The following is a 24,635-nucleotide window of genomic DNA, read 5'->3' as shown; positions in this document are numbered from 1 at the left end:
TAGAATAACAAGCGATCAACCACTTCCGTTGGGGATTCGATCCCTTCATATAGTATACGAATAAGGCTAGGTACCTTATCCTAGAAACACTACGGATATGACCCACTTTGTAAATGTTACAAACGACCCAATCCAGGTCTTTTATCTAGAGACATGCCAGTGGAGGTATCCTATACAAGAGTTTGTATAAGGCCGGACTTCGAAATAGTCAATCTTTAGATGACATTATGTAGATATCGTATTTCGTTCGGATCATTTTAATTTTATTTCATATTTGTTGTGCGGTATTTGGTATGTGATATTAAAAATGCAGAACATAACAAAATAACAAAAAATATATAATAATAATTGAAATTGAAATTATGGATTTAGAAATGAAAATTGAAATAAAAAATATTTTTTTTAAATACAAAATATTTCTCTTTAATTTCTCTTTAACATCTTTATCTCACTTCCCTTTTCTCTCATTCTCCCTCACCCACTCCCCCAGTTATATGTAACTTCCTCCTCTTTCCCAACAATACTCATTCTCTCTCACATTTTCTAAACGGAGTAGAATAAGAAGCGATCAACCACTTCCACTGAGGATTCGATCCCTTCATATCGTATATGGATAAGGTTGGATACCTTATCTTGGCAACACTATGGATACGGCCGACTTTGTAAATGTAACAAACGACCCAATCCAAGTCGTCATCTGGAGACATGCAAGCGAGGTATCCTATACAATGAGTTTGTATAAGACTGAACTTCGAAATAGCCAATCTTTAGATCTAATTGCATAGACCAATATGTAGATACCGTATTTCGTCCGAGTCATTTTAATTTTATTTGATATTTCTCGTGTGGTATTTGGTATGTGTTATTAAAAATACAAAAAATAACAAAATAACAAAATAATAAAAAATTGAAATTGAAATTATGGATTTAGAAATGAAAATTGAAATAAAAAATATTTTTTAAATACAAAAATATTTCTCTTTAATTTGTCTTAATATCTTTATCTGACTTCCCTTTTTCTCTCCTTATCTCTCCCCGATTATCGGATAACTTTTCCCTCTTTCCCAAAAAGTATCTCCTTCTCTCTCTCACATTTTTTCCTCATCGGAACTATTTTTTTTCCTCCACCATATTCTCCGTCGATTCCACTAATCTTTCTCTTTTTCTCTCACATACATCTCACATCCTTTCTTTACTTGTTTGATCTTCCCTAATGACTGATTTTTTTTTTGATAAAAGGGAAGAAGGAAGAAACACACAAAAGGACAAAGAGAAAAAATACGTGGAGATTTTTACCGAAATTTATTTCTTTATTATCTCTCCAATTGGTACACTCTTAAGCCCCCACTTATGTTTTGGTTCAACTCAGGGTATCTCCATGAGAAAAAAACACATAGGGAAAGGGGAGTTCTTTGTCAATTTTTGGTGGAATATCTAAATCTATAAGGTAATTCTCTCCAAAATATCCTCATTTTTTACTTAGTGTAATATTAACATACGGGATTTTGTCCAAAATCTCTCTCATCACTGCTCCCTGATAATATCTTTTTTTTTTTCCTTTTTTCTTATAGATATCGGAGGTATTCTCCTGAAAATCTCTTCCTTCTCTTAGTTGGCAATCTCTAATCCACCCAAAAGGTTTGAAATTCCCTTTCCTTTTCTTTATTTAATTATTATTATTATTATTATTATTATTATTATTATTTTAAATTAGAATAGGAGGGAATGCAATCTTGTTGCACTGTTATTTTGTAGAATATATTTTGATGATTTGACTTACATCACAGTTTCAATTTCATATATTTGTTAATGTGTTTGAGATGTTGGCATCTTTTCTACCTTGTAATATCTATCCACTGAACCATTCTTTATTGTTAGTTTCATTCAAATATTTTATTATTAGATAACATGGAAGATCTAATTTATTTTCTTATTAATTATTATTTTATAAGAATTAGAATCATGTTTTGCAATTTGTTGTTATATATATTATTATTCCTTAAAATTCCATCTATCTAAACATAAAATGTCAAATAAAAAATAGAAAATTAATCAACTACAGTTTTTTTTCCTATAATTTCAAAATAAATATTAAATTTTTTAAGCTCTATTAAAATCTCATAAATACATGAAATTCCTCCAAAAATGTAATTTTACAAAGTTCCAAAAAGCCGATTACTTTACCAACAATAACAATCAATCATTTTAGAATTAACAGTGTTCTCTTTGTGGATTTTTTTTAAATTCATAACTACATGAAAATTCTCGTACAAATAAAAATATCAATTTCCACGATTTTGAAAAAGTAGTGTTCTCTTTGTGGATGTTATAAATACTATAAATACATGAAATTTCCATTCTAAAATGAATTTCAATAATTAAAAACAATTTATCATAAATCAATTTAAACAAATTTCAAAGTCATTCACAATTTTCTAAACAAATAAAAGGGAAATTGAGTAGTGTTCTCTTTTTAGAATTTGTTAAATTTGTTAAATACATGAAATTTCTCCCAAAAGAAAATTTAATATTTTGAAGTGCATTTATGTCACCCATAGTAATTAATTCATATTTTATTTCTATAAAATGTGGATTAATAAACATGAGACATTTAAAAATAAAATAAAATAAACTTTTGTGGACCTTTAATAATTTAATAAATAAGATAATAAAAAATAAAATATCAGTAACCATTTTCACGGGTGTGGTAGGGTGCTAGCACATTTTGTACACACAAATGACTCCCGAACTCGATATAATTTATGCAGACCAATTTTCTGTACCCTATTTCTAATTAGGTGACCAATGAAACCCTCAACATGATTGGTGGTGACTCCAAATTATTTTATTTTAAGAAAACCTTAAGAGAGGATGTCGGTCGCTCCGCGTCGCGATCACGTTGCGACCAGATTGCTATTTCACAGGATAACCAGACAACTCATTCTCAATCCTGAGTGAGTTGTTGACACCAGCCCTGGAGGGCTCATTGTAACGCCCCAGGATTTTATATATCATCCTAGGCAACGCTAAATAATTCACCTGGCTGGCTTTAACTCTAAACACGCGATAAGCAACTCCCTGGAAAAATAATTTAAACGAAATAATGTCAGAATTACAAATGTCACATACTGTCAGGACTTCGCCCTCCGTAGGCAATTAAAAAAAAACAGAAACGTCTCATATCCGCCTTAGTGGCAAAAATTCATAAATAAATAAAACAACCGTACACCTAAACTCCAACGACGACAGTGACGCGTTTACCAGCAACATCCATAACAAATAAAGTAGTTCTAAAGAATACAAAATTTCCTCCGCGGTTCACACCTAGCAATAACATAAATCTCAATGCTACTCGTACCCAACGACCCTTCCCTCTATCCTCACTAACTAAGCTAGTGATCCTTCCTCGGTCAAGCCCTCTCCACGTCATCACCGCGGTCGGCCCTGTTCACACCTGAAAATATATAAGGGTAGAAAGGGGGGGTGAGTACATAAGGTACTCCGTAAGTAGCACTTCCTAACTAACACAAAAATCATGCTCATAGTCAAGGCATAAAGAATAAAACGATAGCAAGGCAATCAAATAAGCAGTGAGAGATAGCAAACAATAACTAGACATTTACATACAACAACCATGCGTCAGAACTACCAAGACCACAACCCATGATTCACTAGCCCTCGTCTCATGGTACTAAACCTTCCTCTACACCCCCCTGTGTTACTCCCCGCTTAACTTATCGAGGCATGACGGCTCTTGACATTTATTCCCAAGTCACCGTACCCCCTCATTTTCCAGTACTTGATGTTCGACCTTGTTATTTATTCCCAAGGCCAAGCACCACTACTTCGCAAACACCACTCTACTTTTATCCCTCAAGCCTAACTCCTCGAGTCGCATTAACCCTTGATATTTATCCCCAAGGCCTCAATACTCCTCTACAGAAACTTGACGTTCGACCTTGCCATTTATTCCCAAGGCCTGAACTGTGCACTGGTCCTTGCCGTTTATTCCCAAGGTACCGATGACTTCCCAGCGTATTGGTCCTTGACATTTATCCCCAAGACCGCAATACACGTTTACAGAGATTTGACGTTCGGCCTTGTCATTTATTCCCAAGGCCACTACTCAGGGCTTTGAACCTCCAAGCGATTTATATGCATTTTTCAGGTCAGAACACCCGTGGTTAACGGACTATCAACCCGTCCCTTTACCCTTCACCCTTCACCACTTCACTAACCCTTCCATGGCCACCTACAAGTAAAACTCCCACATTCTAAATCACTACACCGTTTACAAGCATGTTGTTCCACGTAATAAACAAAATACATCCAATAGCTCACAACCAGAGCAATATGAATTAAATTATCGGTATAACCACGCTAGCATTTCATTTACATCCCATTTGCAAAACGTCATGAGCCAGTTACTTCTAACTACAACAGTTCAGAACCTACTAGTTACCTACAACAATAAGAATAGGAAGCATGTTTCCTTAAAAGTATTCAATAATAGAAAGACGGCAACACGATCGCTTGAAATCCACAAATCAAACTAACAATCCCTACATGCTCATTTAAATGATTTTAACAAGAAAAAGAACAGCATCAAAACCATTCCGTTAACGCTAAATAACGCACGCACTTGCCCCCTGGTGCTACTTACTCAACCACGTCTTTAAGTTTGCGTTGATCTCACACCTAAGCACCAAAAACAGAAAAATACATCAATTTAAATGTACTGTTCAGCCTTCGAAAAACGACTGTACGAGGGTTCAAAGGGCTCATTACCGCAAAATGACTTCGTGTAGGTGTGGGTAAATTAGATCTAGCTTGCAAAGGTGTGGGTAGAGTAAATCGGGCTTCGAACGGATGAAGATAATCGCCGAACACCACCAAAACACAACTGTCCACGTTTTTTTGCAGCAGCGAAAAGTGCCCAAAACGACCTCCAACGGCTTCGTTTTGATGTCCGTTACTACAAAACAACTTCGCTTAGGTGTGGGTATTCCAAATCGATTTCGTTTGGATGTGGGTAATCCAAATCTAACTTCGAACAAATGCGGGTCAAAGAAAAGTTACCGGGTATCACAGATCTAAGCTATTCGAGGTTGTTAGTGTAACGACCCAGACTTTTCCGCACACCTCTAGGTCACCTTTACTACCCAACTAATTAAATTAACTTTCTAATGCAAACAAACATATAAAATAAAGTTTCAATCCTCATCAATTTATCGATAATTCAATCTCAAAGAATAACAATCAACAACATTCGTAATCCATTCCACGAGGCAAGTTTATTATTCAATCTATATGAATCTAAATAAATGGAATAAAACTCAAATGGGCTCCTATCCCGAAAGGGAACTAACAACAAGGAAAGAAGAAAACTCTCTCAATTATTCAAATACGAATAAACCATTTATTGGCCATAACATAAGGACTTAACCAATGACTTAAACTAAACCGGAGTAACTCAGCAGCCTATGGTCCTTGTTCGTCATGTCTCCTCCGTCCCATCACCATGGTCACGCACGAGTCCTTCACCTGAAAACAATCATTATAGAGGGGGGGTGAGTATATAAAATATACTCCGTAAGTAGCCCTCACCGACACACACACACGTCATGTTCAACTATATCAAGAAACATTCGAGATCACGCTTTTCATTACATTATGCATTTAAACATATACAAATTTCATAACATATTAGTGAGAACCACAACCAGAAAACATGTTAACACCCAACCTCCTGTCTCCATGACGTTACCAGTACCTCCATGCTTTTCACAGTTATCCTACCCTTCCTCAACTATCTCCTTCGAGTAGAGTCGGCCCCTGACCATTTATACCCAGAGCCCTGACCCTGCAGCATCGGCCCTCGACCGTTTATACCCGAGGCCCCGATGACTCCACCATCTATTGGCCCTTGACCATTTATACCCATGGCCCCAATAGTCTTTCCTCCAAAGGACTTCTCGTATCGACCCTCGACCATTTGTACCCGAGGCCTCGCTACTCCGTTAGTGACGTATCAGCCCCCGACCATTTATACCCGAGGCCCTGACACCCACCCCTTTCATTCCTTCCAAAAGTTCCATCTTTCACCAGAGTCTTACTAGATATTTTCCTTCACCACTAACCCTGCATCTTTCGACTCACAAGTACAGTTTTGCATGCTTTCACAACATAATCATCATTCTAGTAGCTAAAAAATAAACCAAACATGCTTTCACAACATATCAATTCTTAACAACCGCGCCACCGTGAGTTTAGTCATAACAAAGCATAGTCAACAAATTGCAAACGATTGGAGCCCAACACAATTCATCCAAACACTTAATATCCAACGTCCATATCCAATAAGCATTGCCAGATATAATAAACAATTCATGAGACACGCCAAACACTTCATACAGGTTCAGGCAACAAACATTCCCAAAATAAATCCACTTTAACGAACATTCCCTATAACATACATCATTCTACAACAGATGTCAGCAGCTCAACAATACAAAATTCCCACTATTATCACCGACGGACATTCAACACTACCCAGGCATACAAACCAACATAAACAAGAGTTACACTGCCCAACAACATATCAGAACCAATATTAAACGTCATAAACAGCACATCAGCAAATAAATAACAAACATCAACGCACGCACCCTGATGCCAAATCCTGCATCTGATGCCACTATGGCGGTGTGCAAAGTCTATTACTAATAGATCAAGACCAATGACAAGAACAAAATCTACATCTTAATGAGCATATCTAATGTGCTTTCGAAGAAGCACGAGAACATGGTCACCGCCAAGGAGATCATGGACTCGCTGCAATCCATGTTTGGATAACCGTCCTCACAGGCTCGACATGAAGTCGTTAAGTTCATAGATAACTCTTGCACGAAGGAGGGCTTGTTAATACGCGAACACATTCTCAGCTGATGGTCCATTCAGAGACGAACGGGTTGTCATAGACGAGCAGAATCAGGTCAGCTTCATTATGGAATCTCTTCTGAAGAGTTTCCTACAATTCTGCAGTAATGTGGTTATGAATAAGTTAGAATACACTCTTACCACACTCTTAAAGAAGCTGTAGACCTACTAGTCACTTATGAAAAAGAAGGGACACGAAGGGGAGGCACACATTATAGCCTCCAAAAGATTCCACCAAGGTTCGACCTCTGGAACCAAATCTACACCCTATTTTTCTGGAATTAAGACTTTATGAAGAAGAAGGCTGGTGGTAAGTGGCCCAAGCGTGACTCTGCCGCTGCCATTACCAACAAAGGCGCGGTCAAGGTTGCAGACAAGGGAAAACGTTTCCACTACAACTTGGATGGGCATTAGAAGCGCAACTGCCCGCAGTACTTAGCTGAAAAGAAGAAAGCCGACGAAGGTAAATATGACTTACTTGGTTTGAAAACATATTTAGTGGAGAACGATGATTTTGCTTGGATATTACATTCAGGATCCACTAACCACTTTTGTTATTCGTTTTGGGGAGTTAGTTTCTAGAGGCAGCCTGAAGTCATAGAGATGACTCTCAAGGTAGGAAGAGGAGAAGTCGTCTCAACTGTGGCGGTAGGGGAGCTCAAGTTGTTTACAAACAGGAATATGTATACATTATTAGATAATGTGTACGTAGTTCAAAAATCAAAAGGATCTTAATTTCAATTTTTTGTTTGATAGAACATTTGTACTCCATTTCTTTTAATACAAATGAAACGTTCATTTTTAGAAATGGTGTGAATATTTGTTAGGCTAAACTTGAGAATAAATTGTATAAGCTAAGACCAACTAATAGTAAAGCAGCTTGAAATATTGAGTTGCTTAAAAGTGCTAAAACTCAAACTAAAAGACAAAAAGTTTCTCTTAAAGAAAATATCTATCTTTGGCACTTAAGATTGGGTCACATTAATCTCAATAGGATTGGAAGCTGTTGGTTAAGAGTGGCCTTCTGAGTGAGTTAGAAGACGATGCTTTACCCCCATGTGAATTGTTGGGATTTTCTCTACCTTTAAAAAGATTAGAGACTCGTGCAAGCGCACACGGTCACAAGTAATACTCGGAAGTAATCCAAGGTCGAATCCTCAGGGACTTATTCCTGTTCAAAACAATTTTTAAGAAGTGAACAGTTAAAAAATGCAATTGTGATTTAAGAAGAAAAATGTGATGAAATATTGTTGTTTGGGGTTTTAACTAACAAACAATTTAATAAAACTCAACCTCCTTGTCTCCTACCTTAGTTTTGATGCAAAACATGGAAAACACACTATGTTGAGAAAATGCACCAGGCGCAATTCCTGACTTTTCTTGAGATTTGAGTTCTACTCTTTCACTACCGCTTTTGGTTGTCGTAGAGGCTAGGGCAACCTATAATCATATTCTTATGTGTGATTATAATCCTAGAGAATATCTACCAACTCATTTGCATTATGGGTCAGAGGGCCTATGCCTAGGACCATGTTTTATGTGTTTATTCATAAGTCACATCCCATATTGTTTTTCTATTATCTTACCTAACTCACCTTTCCCAAGGTTGAGCTTTGCTGTATAAATCAAGTTCCCACTGGCCAAATGGAAAAAAGACATAAAGAGAAGTTTTTATAAACCAACCCAAAAAAGTGTCAGGCGCAATCTGGCAAAAATCCCGATTTGTTGAAAATCAAATCATTTGACTAAGGCATTCCACAAGGAGGTTGATAACAAATTTAGAACATAATTAAATGAAAGTAAATGCACGAAACATAAAGAAAGTTTTTTTCATTGAATTTAAATGAATAAATAAGTCGTACAAGAAGTTCTAGCTTGACCCTCTTCTCTCTCGAGCGTGAGGGAAGTTGAAACTTGCTAAAGAACTTTAAGATAATAGAATGAACAAGGAACGAAAGTAAGAACTCTAATTAAAAGTACTATGAACGGTAAAAGCGTAAAAGACGAAGAAATGAACAACTAGAACATGAACATAAACCCTAAAAACGTGTTCTACAACTAGAGAGCATCTAAAAGAAGATGAAATGAATCTTGAAAGGGACGATTTGCTGAGGGATGAATGACTTCCTTTTATAGCACAATAGGTTGGTTGAAACTTCCCTCCATTTTAGGTGGAAAAGCAATACGAACGTGCGTTTTGACAAATTGCCCTCCAAAAATGTGCCGGGCGCAATTCTGCAAAAAACTAAATTCTGTTATTTTCTTCTAATGTTGACCGCATTTATCTCATATTTTTCCTAAAGTACCATAGTTTGACATTTATGCATAAATAATCCATGTATGTTCTACTTTAGGAATATGTGGTCCTTTTTGGCAAATAATAATGGAAAATGGGTAAATAACATGGTCAAACAGGGCTACCGACACATTTTCTGCAGTAAAAAGTAAACCTTAACACACCCCAAACTTAGCCATTTGCTTGTCCTCAAGTAAAAACAACGACAACAAATCTAAAACAATCAACATGCTAGAAAGATGAATGATCAAGAATCCAAATGTTCTAAGTAAATGAATCATATAAGTCTCAGGAAAGGCTCCACGAGAACACATTCTCAGCTGATGGTCCATGCTAGGAAAACGGGAAGAAGATGGTAAGTCGGCCGCAAGCTCATCGGGGAATGAAGGTGCTTCATCACCGTATATCTTATTGAGGAAAGCACATGTTGCACGTTGAGTAACCAAAAGAAGCTCGTACCTGTGCCTAAGCTCATCATACTACTCCCTAGTCACCATCCCTCAGGTCTTGGGATCCGCAGCGGTAATGAGAGAATCTTCCTCTCGAACAATGGCATACCCCCGAACTCTTCTTAGGGATGTGAACGGCTTCTTGGGCATCACAACATTAGCATCATCGGCCTCCACTCCCGCCTGCAAGCATCGCTCATTTATTAGTCCAGGAAAAACAAGAAGAGCTACCATTTTCTCAAAGCCACTCTGAATATCGTTCTTTATGAGCTCCCCAAAGTTGAACTCAATGCTCTTCATGAGAATGTACACCATCATCGCCTATTGCGCTTAATGGAGGAATCGTGAGAAGTGGGGATCAACCAGTTCTTCACCACACACATCCAAACCGTCGCTTGCTCATTAATGTCAAGGGGCTTTAAGGAAAGCTTCAGCGTTGTCCTTTCCTGTTCTGAATCATAAAAAACTAGAGGCTTTTTAGTCAATATAGGATCTGGAAAAGATGGAGACAAAATACCTGCCCTAGTGGCCGGGGAGATTCATCCAAAATTGCGCTAGACGCAAATTGGCATTGAATTTCGACCGTGGCCGAATCTGAGTGCTCCAAGGGCTCCGTGTCGTGTTCTGAAAACCCACTAACCTATTCTTGACCTTCAACATGCACAGCAACAGTACTGGAAAAAGGGGGAGGGATAGACAATTCTAAAGACTTTGAAACAGGATTATCTTGAGAAAGATTCATCCTACGACGTATACTCATGCTATTTAACTAAAGTTCAATCTCCTCACTCACTTTCTTTGAGTTTTCCATGAATTCTTGCCATTTTTATGTTTAGTTCCTCAATTTTCGCATAAACCCTATCATTTTCTTTATCCCTAATTTCTTTATTTTTACTGAACATCTCCCCTCTCTCTTGAGGTCGAGCTATTTATTCATCTAAGGCAGCACCTTTTTCCTCTAGAGATTGATTTTTTTGAAGATAGACTTTACTAATACCTCCTAATTTCTTCTCACTAGAATCTTTTTTACTAACCCTAACATAATTAGATTCCATATTAATTTTTTCAGAATTTGTACGACCTATGGATAGATTTCTCCTAGGGTTCATTCTTATAGCTTTCTCATATTTTCTTCTTTGTTCCCTAGGATCAAAAACTAATTTATCATGAGAAATCCTAGGAGGTTCAAGAGGAATCATACCCGATTTTGTTGGTGGAGGCTACAAAAACGTCAACAAGAGTTGTAGATCAAGATGACACTTAAACAAAAGTAGTTGATGAAGCCAGTACATCACGTAAGTTACATCCACCTCGAGAATTGAAGGTGCCTCGACGTAGTGGGAAGATTGTGTCACAACCTTACCGCTACGTGGGTTTAACTAAATCCCAAGTTGTCATTCCTGATGTCGGCATTGAGGATCCATTGACCGACAAATAGACAATAGAAGATGTTGACACTGACAAATGAGTCAAAGCCATGGACCTAGAAATGGAGTCTATGTACTTTAATTCCATTTAGGAACTTGTAGATCAACCCGAAGGGGAAAAGCTATAGGGTGCAAATGGATCTATAGGAGAAAACGAGACGTCGAAAGAAAGCTATAAACCTATAAGACGAGGCTTGTGGCGAAAAGATACGCACAAAAGAAATGGGTGAACTATGAAGAAACCTTCTCTTTGTAGCTATGCTCAAGTCCATAAGAATACTCTTGTATATTGCAAAAAATTATGACTATTAGATTTGGCAAATGGATGTCAAGACTGCTGCCTTTCTGAATGTCAATATTGAAGAAACTATTTATATGTCTCAACCATAAGGGTTAATAGCATAAGATCAAGAGCAAAAGGTTTGCAAGCTTAAACGGTCCATATATGGATTGAAACAAGCATCTCGATCTTGGAACATAAGGTTTGATAGTGCGATCACGTCTTATGGTTTTGACCAAAATGTTGACGAGCCTTGTGTATACAAGAATATCGTCAAAATGACTGTAGCCTTTTTAGTATTGTATGTAGATGATATCCTACTCATTGAGAATGATGTAGGATACTACACTGACATAAAGATGTGGCTAGCTACTGAGTTCCAAATGAAGGATTTGGAAAAAGCTCTGTATGTTATTCGCATCCAACTTATAAAGGATTCCAAGAACAAAATACTAGTCCTGTATCAAGCAACTTATATCGACAAGAAGTTTGTTCGATATTGAAGGGATGTGAATCCCGAAGCAGAAGCGGACCGTTGTTTGTGACATTTGGGAAACAAAATCCAAATCGTTAAAGATGAAAATACAGAGGGAAACCATTACCTTTGAAGAACATTTCTTCAACTTTTTCCCAACGAACACCACCAAATGATCTTCCTTGCTATCCTCTTTGGTTTCGAGAACCGTGCTTGTGGGAGCACCTCGTTTGGAATGAGAGGGAGTATTGAGAGAGCTTCAGAGAGATGCCAATGAGAGTTCTCTTCTTTTTCTGTTCTGTAAACCTTGCAGAACCATTATGCAATCCCAAAAAGAAATGAAGAAAAATGACGTGGGGTAACTCCCCACGTCATACTAACTCCCCACTTTGTAGGGGAGTTTAATAATTAATTATTAATCCAAATTAATAATTAATAATAATAATTTCTAAATATTAATGAATTAAAATATAATATATTAAAAAATTATTAATCAAATTAATATTAATAAATAATTAATTAAATTGTAATATTAAATAATTAACAATTAATTATTCAACATTTAATTAAATATCTAATATTTAATTAAACCATATTCTCTCTTATAACCTATGGTTCTAATGTACATCTTATGCACATTATTTTTAACATATAGTTTTAATCTGAATCTTATTCATATTAATTTTATTTGAATCTCATTCAAATAATTTCACTCATAATATATAGTTTTAATTTAGAATTAACTATATATTATAATGTGTTTATGCAAGGATGTGCACAACAGTGTGTTCCTGATTGTAGCTCGAACTCGGCCTCTGGACCGACCTGAAGACTTGGGCGGACCTGCACAAAAAGGTGAGCACTCCAACGATCAAGTCAGTATAGGTCGGATTCCATGTTTAGTTCGAAGCCAGAAATCATCGTACCTGATCGGGGAGTGAGGTCCTCTACTTATGGGTGGTGGTCCCGCTAATCTAGCGACGATTACATTCGGTAATCTCGGGACCGTCGGTTACACTCGGTAATCTCGGGACCGACGGTTACGCCCGATAATCACGCCGCAGACAGTTGCTCATCTCGGCCCATACCGAGCTCCCCGGTAGGTCAGACCTGGGCCAGGTTCACCTCAGCCCTCATACTTAGCATTTGTCGGCGTTGGTGGCGCCCATCTCGGCTATCCGAGCTGGGCATGACTCATGAGCCATCTTGGAGCACCAATAGGGGTCCTCCACGTGTCCAGGGCATTCCCTTCCCTAAATATTGGCCCCCTCTCTGTCTGGTCCGATCTCGACCTGGCAGAGAAGTTCATTCGACTTGCTTTGGACACGTGGCGACTTCCTATTCGTGGGAAAATACAACCGTCGCGGAAGATTTATCGTCGGAATATTCAAATATTCCGACGCTTCGGATCTCAGAAAGGATCCTAGCCGCTCGTTGATTACACGTGTACGGTGGGGAAATTCTTCCGACGGGCTATAAATGCCCCCAATCCTTCAGATCATACCTTACGTTCCCTGAATTCTTGGAGTTCGATCTGAAGGCAGCTCGAACCCTTGGTAGGTCGGTCTCTTCCCTCTCTCTTTCTAACGTAATTGCCATGTCGTCCTCTATTAGCAGCAACCTAGGATCCGATTTAGCTCGTAGGTTAGAGTCCGAGCTCGAGGAGATAGAAAACTTTAGAATCTCCGATGACGGGGAGGATAGCTGAGCACTACCTCGGATCCCTTCGTAGGGGGTTCGCTATCCCTGAGAACATCCTCCTCAGGCTTCCGGAGGAGGGGGAAAGAGCTGACAATCCTTCAGAGGGATGGGTCACTCTCTACTTCAAAATGTTTGAGTACGGCCTCAGACTTCCCCTTCACCCTTTTGTCCAAGAATTTCTCTTCCGGACTGGGTTGGCTCCGGCTCAAATGGCCCCCAATGGGTGGGGTGTCATTTTCGCTTTGGCCATCCTCTTCTGGCTACGAGCTCGGGATAGTGAGGAGGCCGAGCTGTTGGACGTAGACCAGCTCCTCGCGTGCTTCGAGGCGAAAAGGATAGCTAAGAAGCCTGGTCGGTTCTATATGTGCACGAGGAAAGGCGCAGGCGGTATAGTTAAGGGGCCGACCTCCATAAAGGGTTGGGTGAGGAAGTGGTTCTACGCCTCCGGGGAATGGCTCGCAAAGGACGAGTCAGGTCGTTCCTTCTTTGACGTCCCCACTAGGTTTGGGAACCTAGGTACGGAGTAGTTCTTACTTTTCGTAATTTTCTTCTGTCATTCAGGTCTAACTCGGATTTTGTCTTCGTGCAGTTTCAATCCGACCAGTCCCCGAGCTTACGCAAGCCTCCTTCGATACGCTGAAATACTACAAGGAGCGTTTTCCGAGGGGTAGGAAGGTCGGGACCCTGGTGACTGACGAACTGCTGCTTGAGTCCGGGCTGCTAGATTACAACCCTGCAGTTCGTCCCATTGAATCCTCAAGGCCGAACTCTGAACTTGGTATGCTGAGCTTGCCTCCCCCCTTTTTCCTCTAACCTTGTGTTGACCCCTGTTTTTATTTCGCAGCCATGGTTTGCGGATTTGCAAGCGGCGTGAAGCGCAAGTCTAAGGGCCGAGCCCATGCTCTTGAGGTCGCCCAGAGTTCGAAACCTGCCACCCCTGCCGTGGCAGGGCCTGCCTCGGAAGATCCAGCCCCGGTGATCGAGCTGGAGTCTTCTAGGGGTCCCTCGAGGGAGAAGCGCCCAAGGGATCAGACCGAGGCGGTGGACGCCCAGACCGAGGCAGTGGACGCCCCGCCTTTGGGCGAGGAGGCGAGGGAGGAAGCCCCTCTGAAGCGAAGAAGGAAGAAAAAGAAGGCGATCTCCCCCTCGGAGGTCGTAGCTTGCAGGGTCTTGCCTGCAAGTTTCGCAGATCGGGTGGACGATCCTGCGACCAGGATGGGCGGGACGTCCGACGTGACGGCACGGTTCAGAATTGAGCCGTTAAGTTCCGGGGTGAGGGACCAGGTGTCCCGCATCTCAGCTGCAAGTTTGGACCGCTGCCTAAGGAGGGCATCCAAATTTGTGAGCGACCCTAGGTCCGTTCTGCAGAGGACCATCGACTACGCCGCCGAGGTAAGACTAGTGCCCCATTTTTGCTTGATTTCGCCCAACAGGTAGTTCGATCTAACTTTTTCCTTGTACCATTTCTCAGGCGTTCGTTGCTTCCATTCAATCGGCTCTGGCTGTAAAGGTCGAGCTGGATGAGAGGGAAGTTCTGGCAGCGAGGGAGAAAGAGGAGTTCTCTGCTGCCTTGGAGGCTGCTTCCTCCACCATGAAGGATGAGCTGCTGAAGGCTCACTCTGAGGTGGAGACTTTGAAGGCCGAGCTGCTGAAGAAGGAAGAGGACAGACGCAAGGCCCAACTCCGAGCTGCCCACGCTATTACCAGGGGCCTGGAGAGGGAGAAGTTCCAGCTCTTGAATGAGAAGGACGACATGCTCCAGGCGCTTAAAGCGAAGGATAAGGAGCTGGAGCATGCGACTGCCGAGCTGGAGACGGCGAAGGAGCGCCTCAGCAATGGAGTCCTACTGGAGGAATCGTTTAGGCAACATCCTAACTTCGATGGATTTGCCAAAGATTTTTCTGACGCGGGCTTCAAGTTCCTCATGAAGGGCATTGCTTCCGACATGCCCACCTTCAGATCGATCTCAGCGGTCTGAAAAGGAGGTATGCCGAGAAGTGGGCGTCTGGTCCTGGCGGCACCTCTGGCCCCCAAGCGTTGGTGGAACAATATGTCAGAGATCTGGACTCTGACTACTCCGATCCCGAAGAGGACCAGGTCGGCTCCACTCAAGAGGGCGCTCCTCAAGCGGGCTCTTAGGCGACCACCCTTCACGAGGCTTTTCGCTGTTCTTCCTCCCTTTTCTTTGGTTTTGTAAGTGTCAGGGCAGAGCTGCAAGGTCTATAAGCCTTGGCTCTACTCTTCATTCAATAAAGAGACTCCCATTTGCTTCTACTTTGTTGTTAGCAACCTCTTTTCTTTGCTTTTCCTTTGAACCACAGCTAATGTCACCTCGCACCTCTTACTTTTGTGGTCGCGCCTTTAATTAAAATAATTTGAAAGCTTGAGTTTGAATCTCTTAATGTTCAATACATTGCACCAACTCTGGATTTTTAACATTTCACCCTTAAATTAAAAAGGTAAAAAGGCTAAAATCTTAAGTCCGTAGATATTCTTCATATCGTTCCTCGTACCCCCAAGTTCGGAGGCTTGATCATTTTGAACTTTCCACATCGCCCCCTTTGCCTTGAAGGTTTGAATTTTAAGTTCGTCAGTGGTTTTGGCATCGCACCTCGTACCTTTAGGCTTCGAAGGATTGAATTTGAACCAACTGCTGGAATGCGATCGCGTGGGAGTCCGTGGCCCCCATTTAATTTCTTGTCGAACTCGGAAGCATGAAATTAAATCATCACATTTATTCCGATCATAATTCTTTTGGAACAGTCTTTACAGATGCATTGAAAATCCTTTTGTCATTTCAAGGATAATAACGCTTCAGGTGCTCCGCGTTCCACGGGTGCGCGAGGACGTCTCCTTTCAGATCGGCCAATATGTACGTCCCAGGTCGGACTATGCCCTTGATCTCAAACGGGCCCTCCCAGGCAGGATCAAGGGCGCCCACATGTGTTTGGACCCTCCTTAAGACCAGATGTCCGACCTGAAAGGCCCGAGGTTGAACGCGGGCATTGTAATGTCTTGCCATTCTGCCCTGATATTCCGCCAGGCGTAGCTGGGCCATTGCTCTTCTTTCTTCCAACAAGTCGAGGTTGAGGAGCAGCCTATCCTTATTCGTCGTAGGCTCGTAATGCTCTACTCTGTCAGATGACATGCCGATCTCAATCGGGACTACAGCTTCGGAGCCGAAGGCCAAGGAGAACGGGGTCTCACCCGTCGACTTTCGTTGGGTGGTCCGGTACGACCATAGAACCTCTGGTAGCTCCTCGGCCCACCTGCCTTTCTTGGAGTCCAGTCTAAGTTTGATGCCTTGCTTGATGATCTTGTTGACCGCCTCTACCTGCCCATTTGCTTGCGGATGTGCGGGGGACGAGCTGAGATGACTTATGCCGAGTTTGCTGCAAAAGTCTTTGAACTTGGCGTTGTCAAACTGCTTCCCATTGTCTGTCACTATGGCCTACGGTATACCAAAGCGACATATGATATTCGTCCATACGAAGGACGTGACCCTGGATTTCGTTATGTGGGAGAGCGCCTCGGCCTCGGCCCACTTGGTGAAGTAATCCACAGCAACCACAGCGAACTTGGTCTGGCCCTTGCCCAAAGGGAAAGGACCAATGATATCTACCCCCCACTGCGCGAATGGCCATGGGGCCGAGATGAGGGTGAGCAGCTCGGGAGGTTGGTGGATTATGGCCCCGTAGCGTTGGCAATTGTCGCAAGTTCTAACGAACTTCTTGGCGTCCTGGCTGAGGGTCGGCCAATAGTATCCCTGCCGGATCACTTTGGCTGACAGCGACCGGGCGCCTGAGTGATTGCCGCACACTCCTTCGTGGATCTCTCTGAGGACGTACAGGCCCTCTTCAGGGGTTAGGCATTTCAATAGAGGCAGGGAAAAGCCACGTCGGTACAATGCACCATCTCGGACCACGAACCGAGCTGTCCGCCTTGCCAACTTTCTGCACTCCTTGGGATCTTGTGGTGAGTTGCCCCTAATGAAGTCCGTGATCAGGTCCATCCATGAGAATTTTGGAGCGCCGATCTCCATCAGATCTGGCTCTAAGATCGAGGGATTATCTAGGATCTCGACGGGGACCGACCTGGCGAGGTCGGTCTCGTACGCCGATGCTAACTTGGCCAAGGCGTCAACATTAGAATTTTCTGCTCGCGGAATCCGGCTTACCTCGTAAGTTCGAAACTGGGCAAGGTACGATCTGACCTTGCCCAAATACTTCTCCATTCGGGTGTCTTTGGCTTGGTATTCGTGCTTGATCTGGCTCACAACCAGCTGGGAGTCACTGAAGACCTTAACACAAGAGGCCCCCAATGCTCGAGCGATTCGTAGGCCGGCAATAAATGCTTCATACTCAGCCTCGTTGTTAGAAGTCCGGAAGCTGAACCGCAAGGCATACTCAAATCGCTCACCCCCTGGTCCGAGCAAGAGGACCCCGGCTTCGCACCCCTTCTCATTGGAGGATCCGTCGACATATACTGTCCAAGGCAGGTCGGACTCGCTCAGCTCGGAAGGTGGTGTGAGCTCGGCTATGAAATCTGCCGCTGCTTGTCCTTTCAACGCAGTTCTGGGTTCGAACTGGATGTCGTACTCACTTAGCTCTATTGCCCACTTCATTAGGCGTCCGGAAGCCTCCGGCTTGTGGAAGATACTTTTAAGGGGTAAGTTAGTGAGCACCACCACCGTATGGGCTTGGAAGTATGGTCTAAGTCGTCGGGCCGAGGTGACCAAAGCGAGAGCCAACTTCTCCATCTGAGGGTATCTAGTCTCGGCTTCGGTCATAGCCTTGCTTGTGTAGTAGACCGGGTTTTACCGGGCTTCCTCTTGCCTGATTAAGGCTGAGCTGACGGCACTGTCAGACACTGCTAGGTACAATTGGAGCTTGTCCCCCGGCATGGGCTTGGCAAGCAAGGGTGCCGAACAGAGGTAGCTCTTCAATTGCTGAAACGCTTGCTCGCACTCCACTGTCCATTCAAACGGCCCTTTCTTTCGTAAGACCTTGAAGAAAGGGAGGCACTTATCTGTCGACCTTGAAACAAACCGGTTCAGGGCCGCAATCCTGCCATTGAGGCACTGAAGCTGCTTCAGCGTTTTAGGTTCCTCCATCTCGATCACGGCTTTAATCTTTTCGGGGTTGGCCTCGATTCCCCGGTTGTTTACCATGAAGCCAAGGAATTTTCCCGAGGAGACTCCAAAGGCACACTTAGCAGGGTTGAGCTTCATTTGATATGCCCTCAGAACCTCGAAGGCTTCGGCCAGGTCGGAGAGATGCGACTTAGACTGCTTGCTCTTGACAAGCATGTCGTCCACATACACTTCCATATTCCGGCCGATCTGCTTGGCGAACATTTTGTTCACCATTCTCTGGTAGGTCGCTCCTGCGTTCTTTAACCCGAAGGGCATGACCTTGTAGCAGTACAAACCTTGGTCTGTTATGAAAGCGGTATGACCTTCATCTGGGACATGCATCTTGATTTGGTTGTACCTAGAGTAGGCGTCCATGAAGGTGAGCAGTTCGTGCCCGGCTGTGGCGTCCACGAGCTGATCAATCTTCGGCAGTGGGAAGCAATCTTTCGGACACGCCTTATTTAAGTCCGTAAAATCTACGCACATTCTCCACTTGCCGTTAGATTTTTTAACTAATACAACATTGGAGAGCCACTCGGGATACGAAATTTCTCTTATGTATTTAGCTTTCAAAGTTTGTTAACTTCCTCAACGATTACATCACTCCTCTCCTTGTTTATAGGTCTTCTCTTTTGTTTCACAGGTCGGAATGATGGATCTATGCTGAGGCGATGCGTCATAATTCGCGGGTCAATGCCAGGCATGTCTTCATGGGACCACGCAAAGACGTCCGAGTTGGATCTGAGGAAGTGGATTAGCTCCTCTCTGTCGGTGGCCCCCAGCTTGGTTCCTATGCTTACCTGCTTCTCGAGACTAAGCAGAGGAACAAGCTCGAGCTCCTCAGTGGGTGCGGCAAACTCCTTCCTCGGCAGGTCGGCCGCACACTCGGGCGTCCCATCCCTGAGAGTTTCGAGGGCGCAGACCGATGAGCCTTTGAGTGCGGCGGCATAGCACTCCCTCGAAGCGGTCTGTTCTCCTCGGACCGTGCCCACGCTATTGGGGGTGGAATACTTCAAAATTTGATGAAGTGTTGAGGGAATGGCCCGAAATGAGTGGATGATGGGTCTCCCAAAGATGGCGTTATAGGCCGATCTACCGTCAACTACCACGAACTCGGCCATTTGAGTAACCCGAGTTTGGTCCTGCCCCAGCGTGACCGGCAAGTCGGTGCAACCCTCTGGGATGACCGATTCTCCAGAGAACCCAACCAGCAGCGTCGGGCTTCTCTTCAATTGCGACCTCGTCCAGCCGAAGGCGAGGTAGGTCGGTAAGGACAGGATGTTAGCGGATGCGCCCCCGTCTACCAGCACTCTCCTGACCACCACATGATCAATCAAGGGAGCAATCACAAGGGCATCATTGTGGGGCAGGTGGACCTCCTCCAAGTCTGCACCGTCGAAGGTGATTGGGCAGGTCGGCCCCTGCTCCCTGATGATGCACACCTCGCGCCTGGCTGCACGGGCTAACTCCTTTCTTTTATGTCCGGATTGACCCCCGCTTGGCCCTCCAAAAATGGTATTGATGACCGCAGGTCGGTCGGTGCGCCGGGGTGGCGTCCTTGAACGCTTTCGCTCTTCCTTTTTCTCTGCTGAGCTGGTCCTGGGCTTTCCCACAAACTTCTTGAAGTAGCCGTCTTGAATTAGATCCTCAATTTGGCGCTTCAATTACCAGCAGTCCGACGTGTTGTGGTCGTGCTCCCGATGGAAGCGGCAATACTTGTCCTTGCTGCGCCTCTCCAGGGCTCCCCGAAGTTTCTCCGGACGCTTGAGTAATTTTTCCATTCCAGAATCATCGATGTTCGTTAGGATCTCGAAAATTGAAATCGTGGTTGGGGTGAAGCGCTCGTAAGGTCGGCTCCTGGTAGGTCCGTTCTCCGCCCTTCGATACTCAGCTCGGCCGCTGGAAAAGGATCCCTTGTCCTTAGACTTGAGATCTGCCCTTTCATCTTTCGTTCAGGTCGGCCGGTTTTGGTTCGAAGGAGCTCCTGTCCATCGATGACTTTCTTCGCCTTCTGGAGCACCTCGGTGAAGGTGGCCGGGGCCTCCTCTCCAAGTTTCACCGTGAGGGCTTCGTCGGCTAGACCGGTGAGGAAATAGCACATGGCCGAGTCATCGGAGCAGTGTGCAACCTTCAATTGCTCCTCCTGGAATCTGGTGACATACTCCCGCAGCGTCTCACCCTCCTTCTGCCTGATGGTGGCGAGATGGGTCGCTGTCTTTTTGTCATAGTGCCGAGAAGAGAACTGGGCGAGGATCTCCCTTCTCAGCTGAAAGTAGGTCGAGATCGACCTGGCTGGCAGTCTCCGGTACCACAATCGCGCGCTGCCAGTAAGCGCGATCTGAAAGGCGCGGCATTTGATTGCGTCTGATGCCGCTTGGAAGTCCATGAAGCCTTCAAAGACCTCAACATAGTCCTTGGGGTCCTTCGTCCCGTCATAAGGCGTTATGGTAGAAGCTTTGAACTTCGGAGGGATTGGTGCTTCCAAAACGTCCGAGGTGAAAGGCGATTTTACCAAGTCGCCGTTGTTCAGTGAATCGTCTTTCTACTCACATTTGGCCTTTAAGGCCTCCACCTGAGCATCGAGCTCCCCCCTCAGCTGGTCGAACTCCTCCCTTGTGATTATCCCTGCGGGATTGTGAGAGGATTCAGCCTGCTGGTTGGAGCTCATGTGGGAGCGGGATGGTGACTGCCCTTTTCGGAGAGACGAGCCTCTCTTTCTGTTGAGATGCTCGCGGAGGTCTCCCCTCTGGCGAGTGTACCCCTCACTCTCGTTGTCTTCGGGACGTTCTTCCTCGGCTGGGCCGAGGTGGGAACCCCTTTGCTCGCGTACGTCCATGCGCGTCACTCGATTTTCAGAACGGGACCCTGCGCCTGCAGCTAGCACCATTTCGTTATACATTGCCTCCATGGAGCGCATTTGTGTGCGCATTGCCTCCATCTCTCTCTGGAGCGCATCAAAGTTCTCGCTTGTTGGAGCCGGGGCTGGACCCCGGACGCCCTTCTTAGAGGTCCCACCTCGGCCACGGGTGGCCTTGGACGTCCTCAGGTGTGCAGGCGGTAGGGCAGGTGCGGTGATTGATTACGCTTGTTTACATGCGTAAAAAGAAGGTTTTAGATGCTGTTTTTACTATGTTTCAGCTTTGTTTCGGATTTTTCTCGATCGTTTGAGTTCCAATTCATGAAAAATTCATATATTATGGTTTGTGGTTGGCTTATATTGTATTTATGACATTTTAGGACCATTTGGGAGTGCAAATTAATCAAAAGAAGCAAAAGGACGGAAAAACCTTCATGGGAGGCGCCAGGCGCCTGGGAAGCCTGCAGAAAAACTGGTTTTCTTCCAACTTTGCCCTTAATGAAACGCGTCTTCCAATGCGTTTTGGTGGTTCCAACCGATGCATACGTGTAGAAGAAGTGTTCCACTATCAGTTTGAGCATGATTTGGTCAGTCAAAAGAGTTGGAAATGGGTGATTCACCATCGTTTTAGGACCTACCTATCCAATTCTGCAAAGCTATAAATTCCAGCAGCTTCTCCACCAAATTCATCAAGCCTTGCTTCCTTCTCTTGATCATTTTTTGTGTTTCTTTGTTGCTTTCTAAGTACTTTTGAGTTGCTTTCATTAGTTGTTTTTGGTTTTTAAATCCCGAGTACTTTACATTCCTTTATTGAGCTTTGTTTTGTTTCCATTTGTACTTAGTTATTTTCTACTTATTCAAATATATAAAAATCCAGCACCTTGCTTATCTTCCCTTTGCCTTTACTTATTTTTTAGTTAAGAGAGTTGTGTTTTTGGAGGAAAGAGCACGTGACACTCCCCATTGCTTGAAAGAGAAGGGCGAAGCTCTCAATCCCGATAAAAACTCTCCGTTAGTTAACTTTTGTTTTTCACACATGCATTCCACATTCAACCATTTTACTTGCTGTATTTTCTTCAATATGTCTTTCTAAATTCCCGTCTCTAGCCCGGTTATGGATAGTTAGCCCTTTATGTCTAAAAAGGGTTGCTAAGAAGTAGTGTTTTGCTTTCCATTCATTGCTCAACATGTTTTCCCAAAAAGTTAGGATTTAGAGAAGGCCACTGTAAGTCTTAACAAGTCAATACTGAAAAGGTTGCTTATTTGCATTGTTGAGTGGTTAAACCGAGGAGAGGAGCGCCTTAGACATAAGGGTTCCGCTTAAGTAGCCTAGACATAGGACCTTAACCCGAGGTTGCGACTATTTCCATCCTAAAACTAAGATATATCTCATAATAGACATATTAGGGAATGTCTTAGGACTTTGAACTTGCTTAGACATAAGTCAAGTGAGAAGCGTAGTCGTTGGTTTCTAAGGTAAAATGCATATTGTCCTTAGCATGTCCTTGATTCTTTGATGGCTAACTTGAAGTAATTCGGCCTAGGTTTTATCATTATAAGTCCAAATCCCAAATCCAAAACCATTATTTGTGACCACTTCCCATTTTACAATAATCACTTATTCCAACATTCACTATTCTTTAAAACTTTAGAGTTTGGAAATTATCTAGAAGTCTTTGAGGATCGATACTTGGATACTCCATCCATTTTATATTACTCTGACAGGTGTGCGCTTGCATCTATATAATTGTTACCACGCTTAGTGCGTGCGTTCAGCATAAACGCCCAGTCAAGTTTTTGGCGTCGTTGCCGGGGAACTTTAGTTTTAAAATTATTTTCAAATTCTTTTAGTTTTTATTTTTGTGAATTGTTGTTGGGTGTAATTTCCATCCACCGTTTTGGTTCTATATTTTTTGTCGTTTATCTCACAAGGGTAAGTTAAAGTGCATGAGCACAAGATCTTTTCTTCTACCCCTTGACCCTGAGATTGAGCGGACCCTTCGAAAAACTCGAAAGGAGCAAAGACTTCGAAAACAACTAGAAAAGCAAAAAGAGAGAAGGTGAAATCAGTCCTGAAAGTGAGGTAGAGAGTACGAGCACATCAATGGCAGATATTCCACCTCGTGATCCGGTTGATCCACCTGCTGTTAACGGTAATATGAGGGATCATGCATGAAATGATGAATTCAACCATATCCAGATGGCGAACAACAAAGACGTGGCAATGCGAGAATATGCCGCCACGGCTTTTCAGAACTTTGATTCAGGGATAGTCAACCCTATTCCAGCCCACGCAAACTTTGAGCTTAAACCAATGATGTTCCAAATGTTGCAGACAATTGGACATTTTGGAGGGCAGGAACATGAGGATCCACATGATCATCTGAAATCATTCATTCAAATTGCGAATGCATTTCGATTACCTGGTATAACAGACGATACTCTGAGACTAACACTTTTTCCATTTTGTTTGAAGGACCAAGCTAGAGCATGGCTCAATGCATTTCCACCGGGATCCATCACCACATGGGGGTCGTTAGTGGAGAAGTTCTTAACAAAATTCTTCCCACCTACTCGCCACGCTGATATCAGAGAGGAGATCATCTCCTTTAGACAGTATGATCGTGAACCTGTTCACGCGGCATGGGAAAGATTTAAAGAACTAATCAGGAAATGTCCGAACCATGGCTTGCCGGCATGCATCCAGATAGAACATTTCTTTAGAGGTTTAGATCATCCTACTAAGATGATGCTAAACAATGCTGCCAATGGAGCCTTTACAAAGAAGACATTCAACGAGATAGTTGACATCCTAAATGACTTAGCTTCACACAACGAACTATGGTGTTCGCAAAGATCTAGGGCAGCACCAAAGAAGCAAGATCCAGCTGGAGTTTTGGCTCTGGACATTGCGACCTCGATGCAAAAAGAGATGGTTACAATGAACCAAAGGCTAAAAGAGATGGCATTGAGAATAAAAAATCCATTAGCCACGCCGATACAACCTGTGCAGTCGGATTTTTGCACTCCTGCCCCTGTTTGCCAAGTCAACGATCTCATTTGTTCATTTTGCAGTG

The 24,635-nt window shown here is 43.3% G+C and overlaps 1 non-coding gene across 1 annotated transcript; it reads right to left on the bottom strand.

Annotated features, from left to right (window-relative positions):
• Window positions 1-24,142: 24,142 nt before the first annotated feature.
• Window positions 24,143-24,249, bottom strand: LOC148210389 (small nucleolar RNA R71). The gene has a single exon (XR_015792531.1). It is a non-coding gene; the product is annotated as a small nucleolar RNA R71 (small nucleolar RNA).
• Window positions 24,250-24,635: the final 386 nt, after the last annotated feature.

This window comes from Momordica charantia, assembly GCF_013281855.1.
Source record: "Momordica charantia cultivar OHB3-1 chromosome 7 unlocalized genomic scaffold, Mcharantia_2.0 BLBB01000007.1, whole genome shotgun sequence".
Lineage (NCBI taxonomy): Eukaryota > Viridiplantae > Streptophyta > Magnoliopsida > Cucurbitales > Cucurbitaceae > Momordica > Momordica charantia.
Note: the sequence above shows the minus strand (reverse complement) of the source record. Positions and strands in the feature narration are given on the sequence as shown.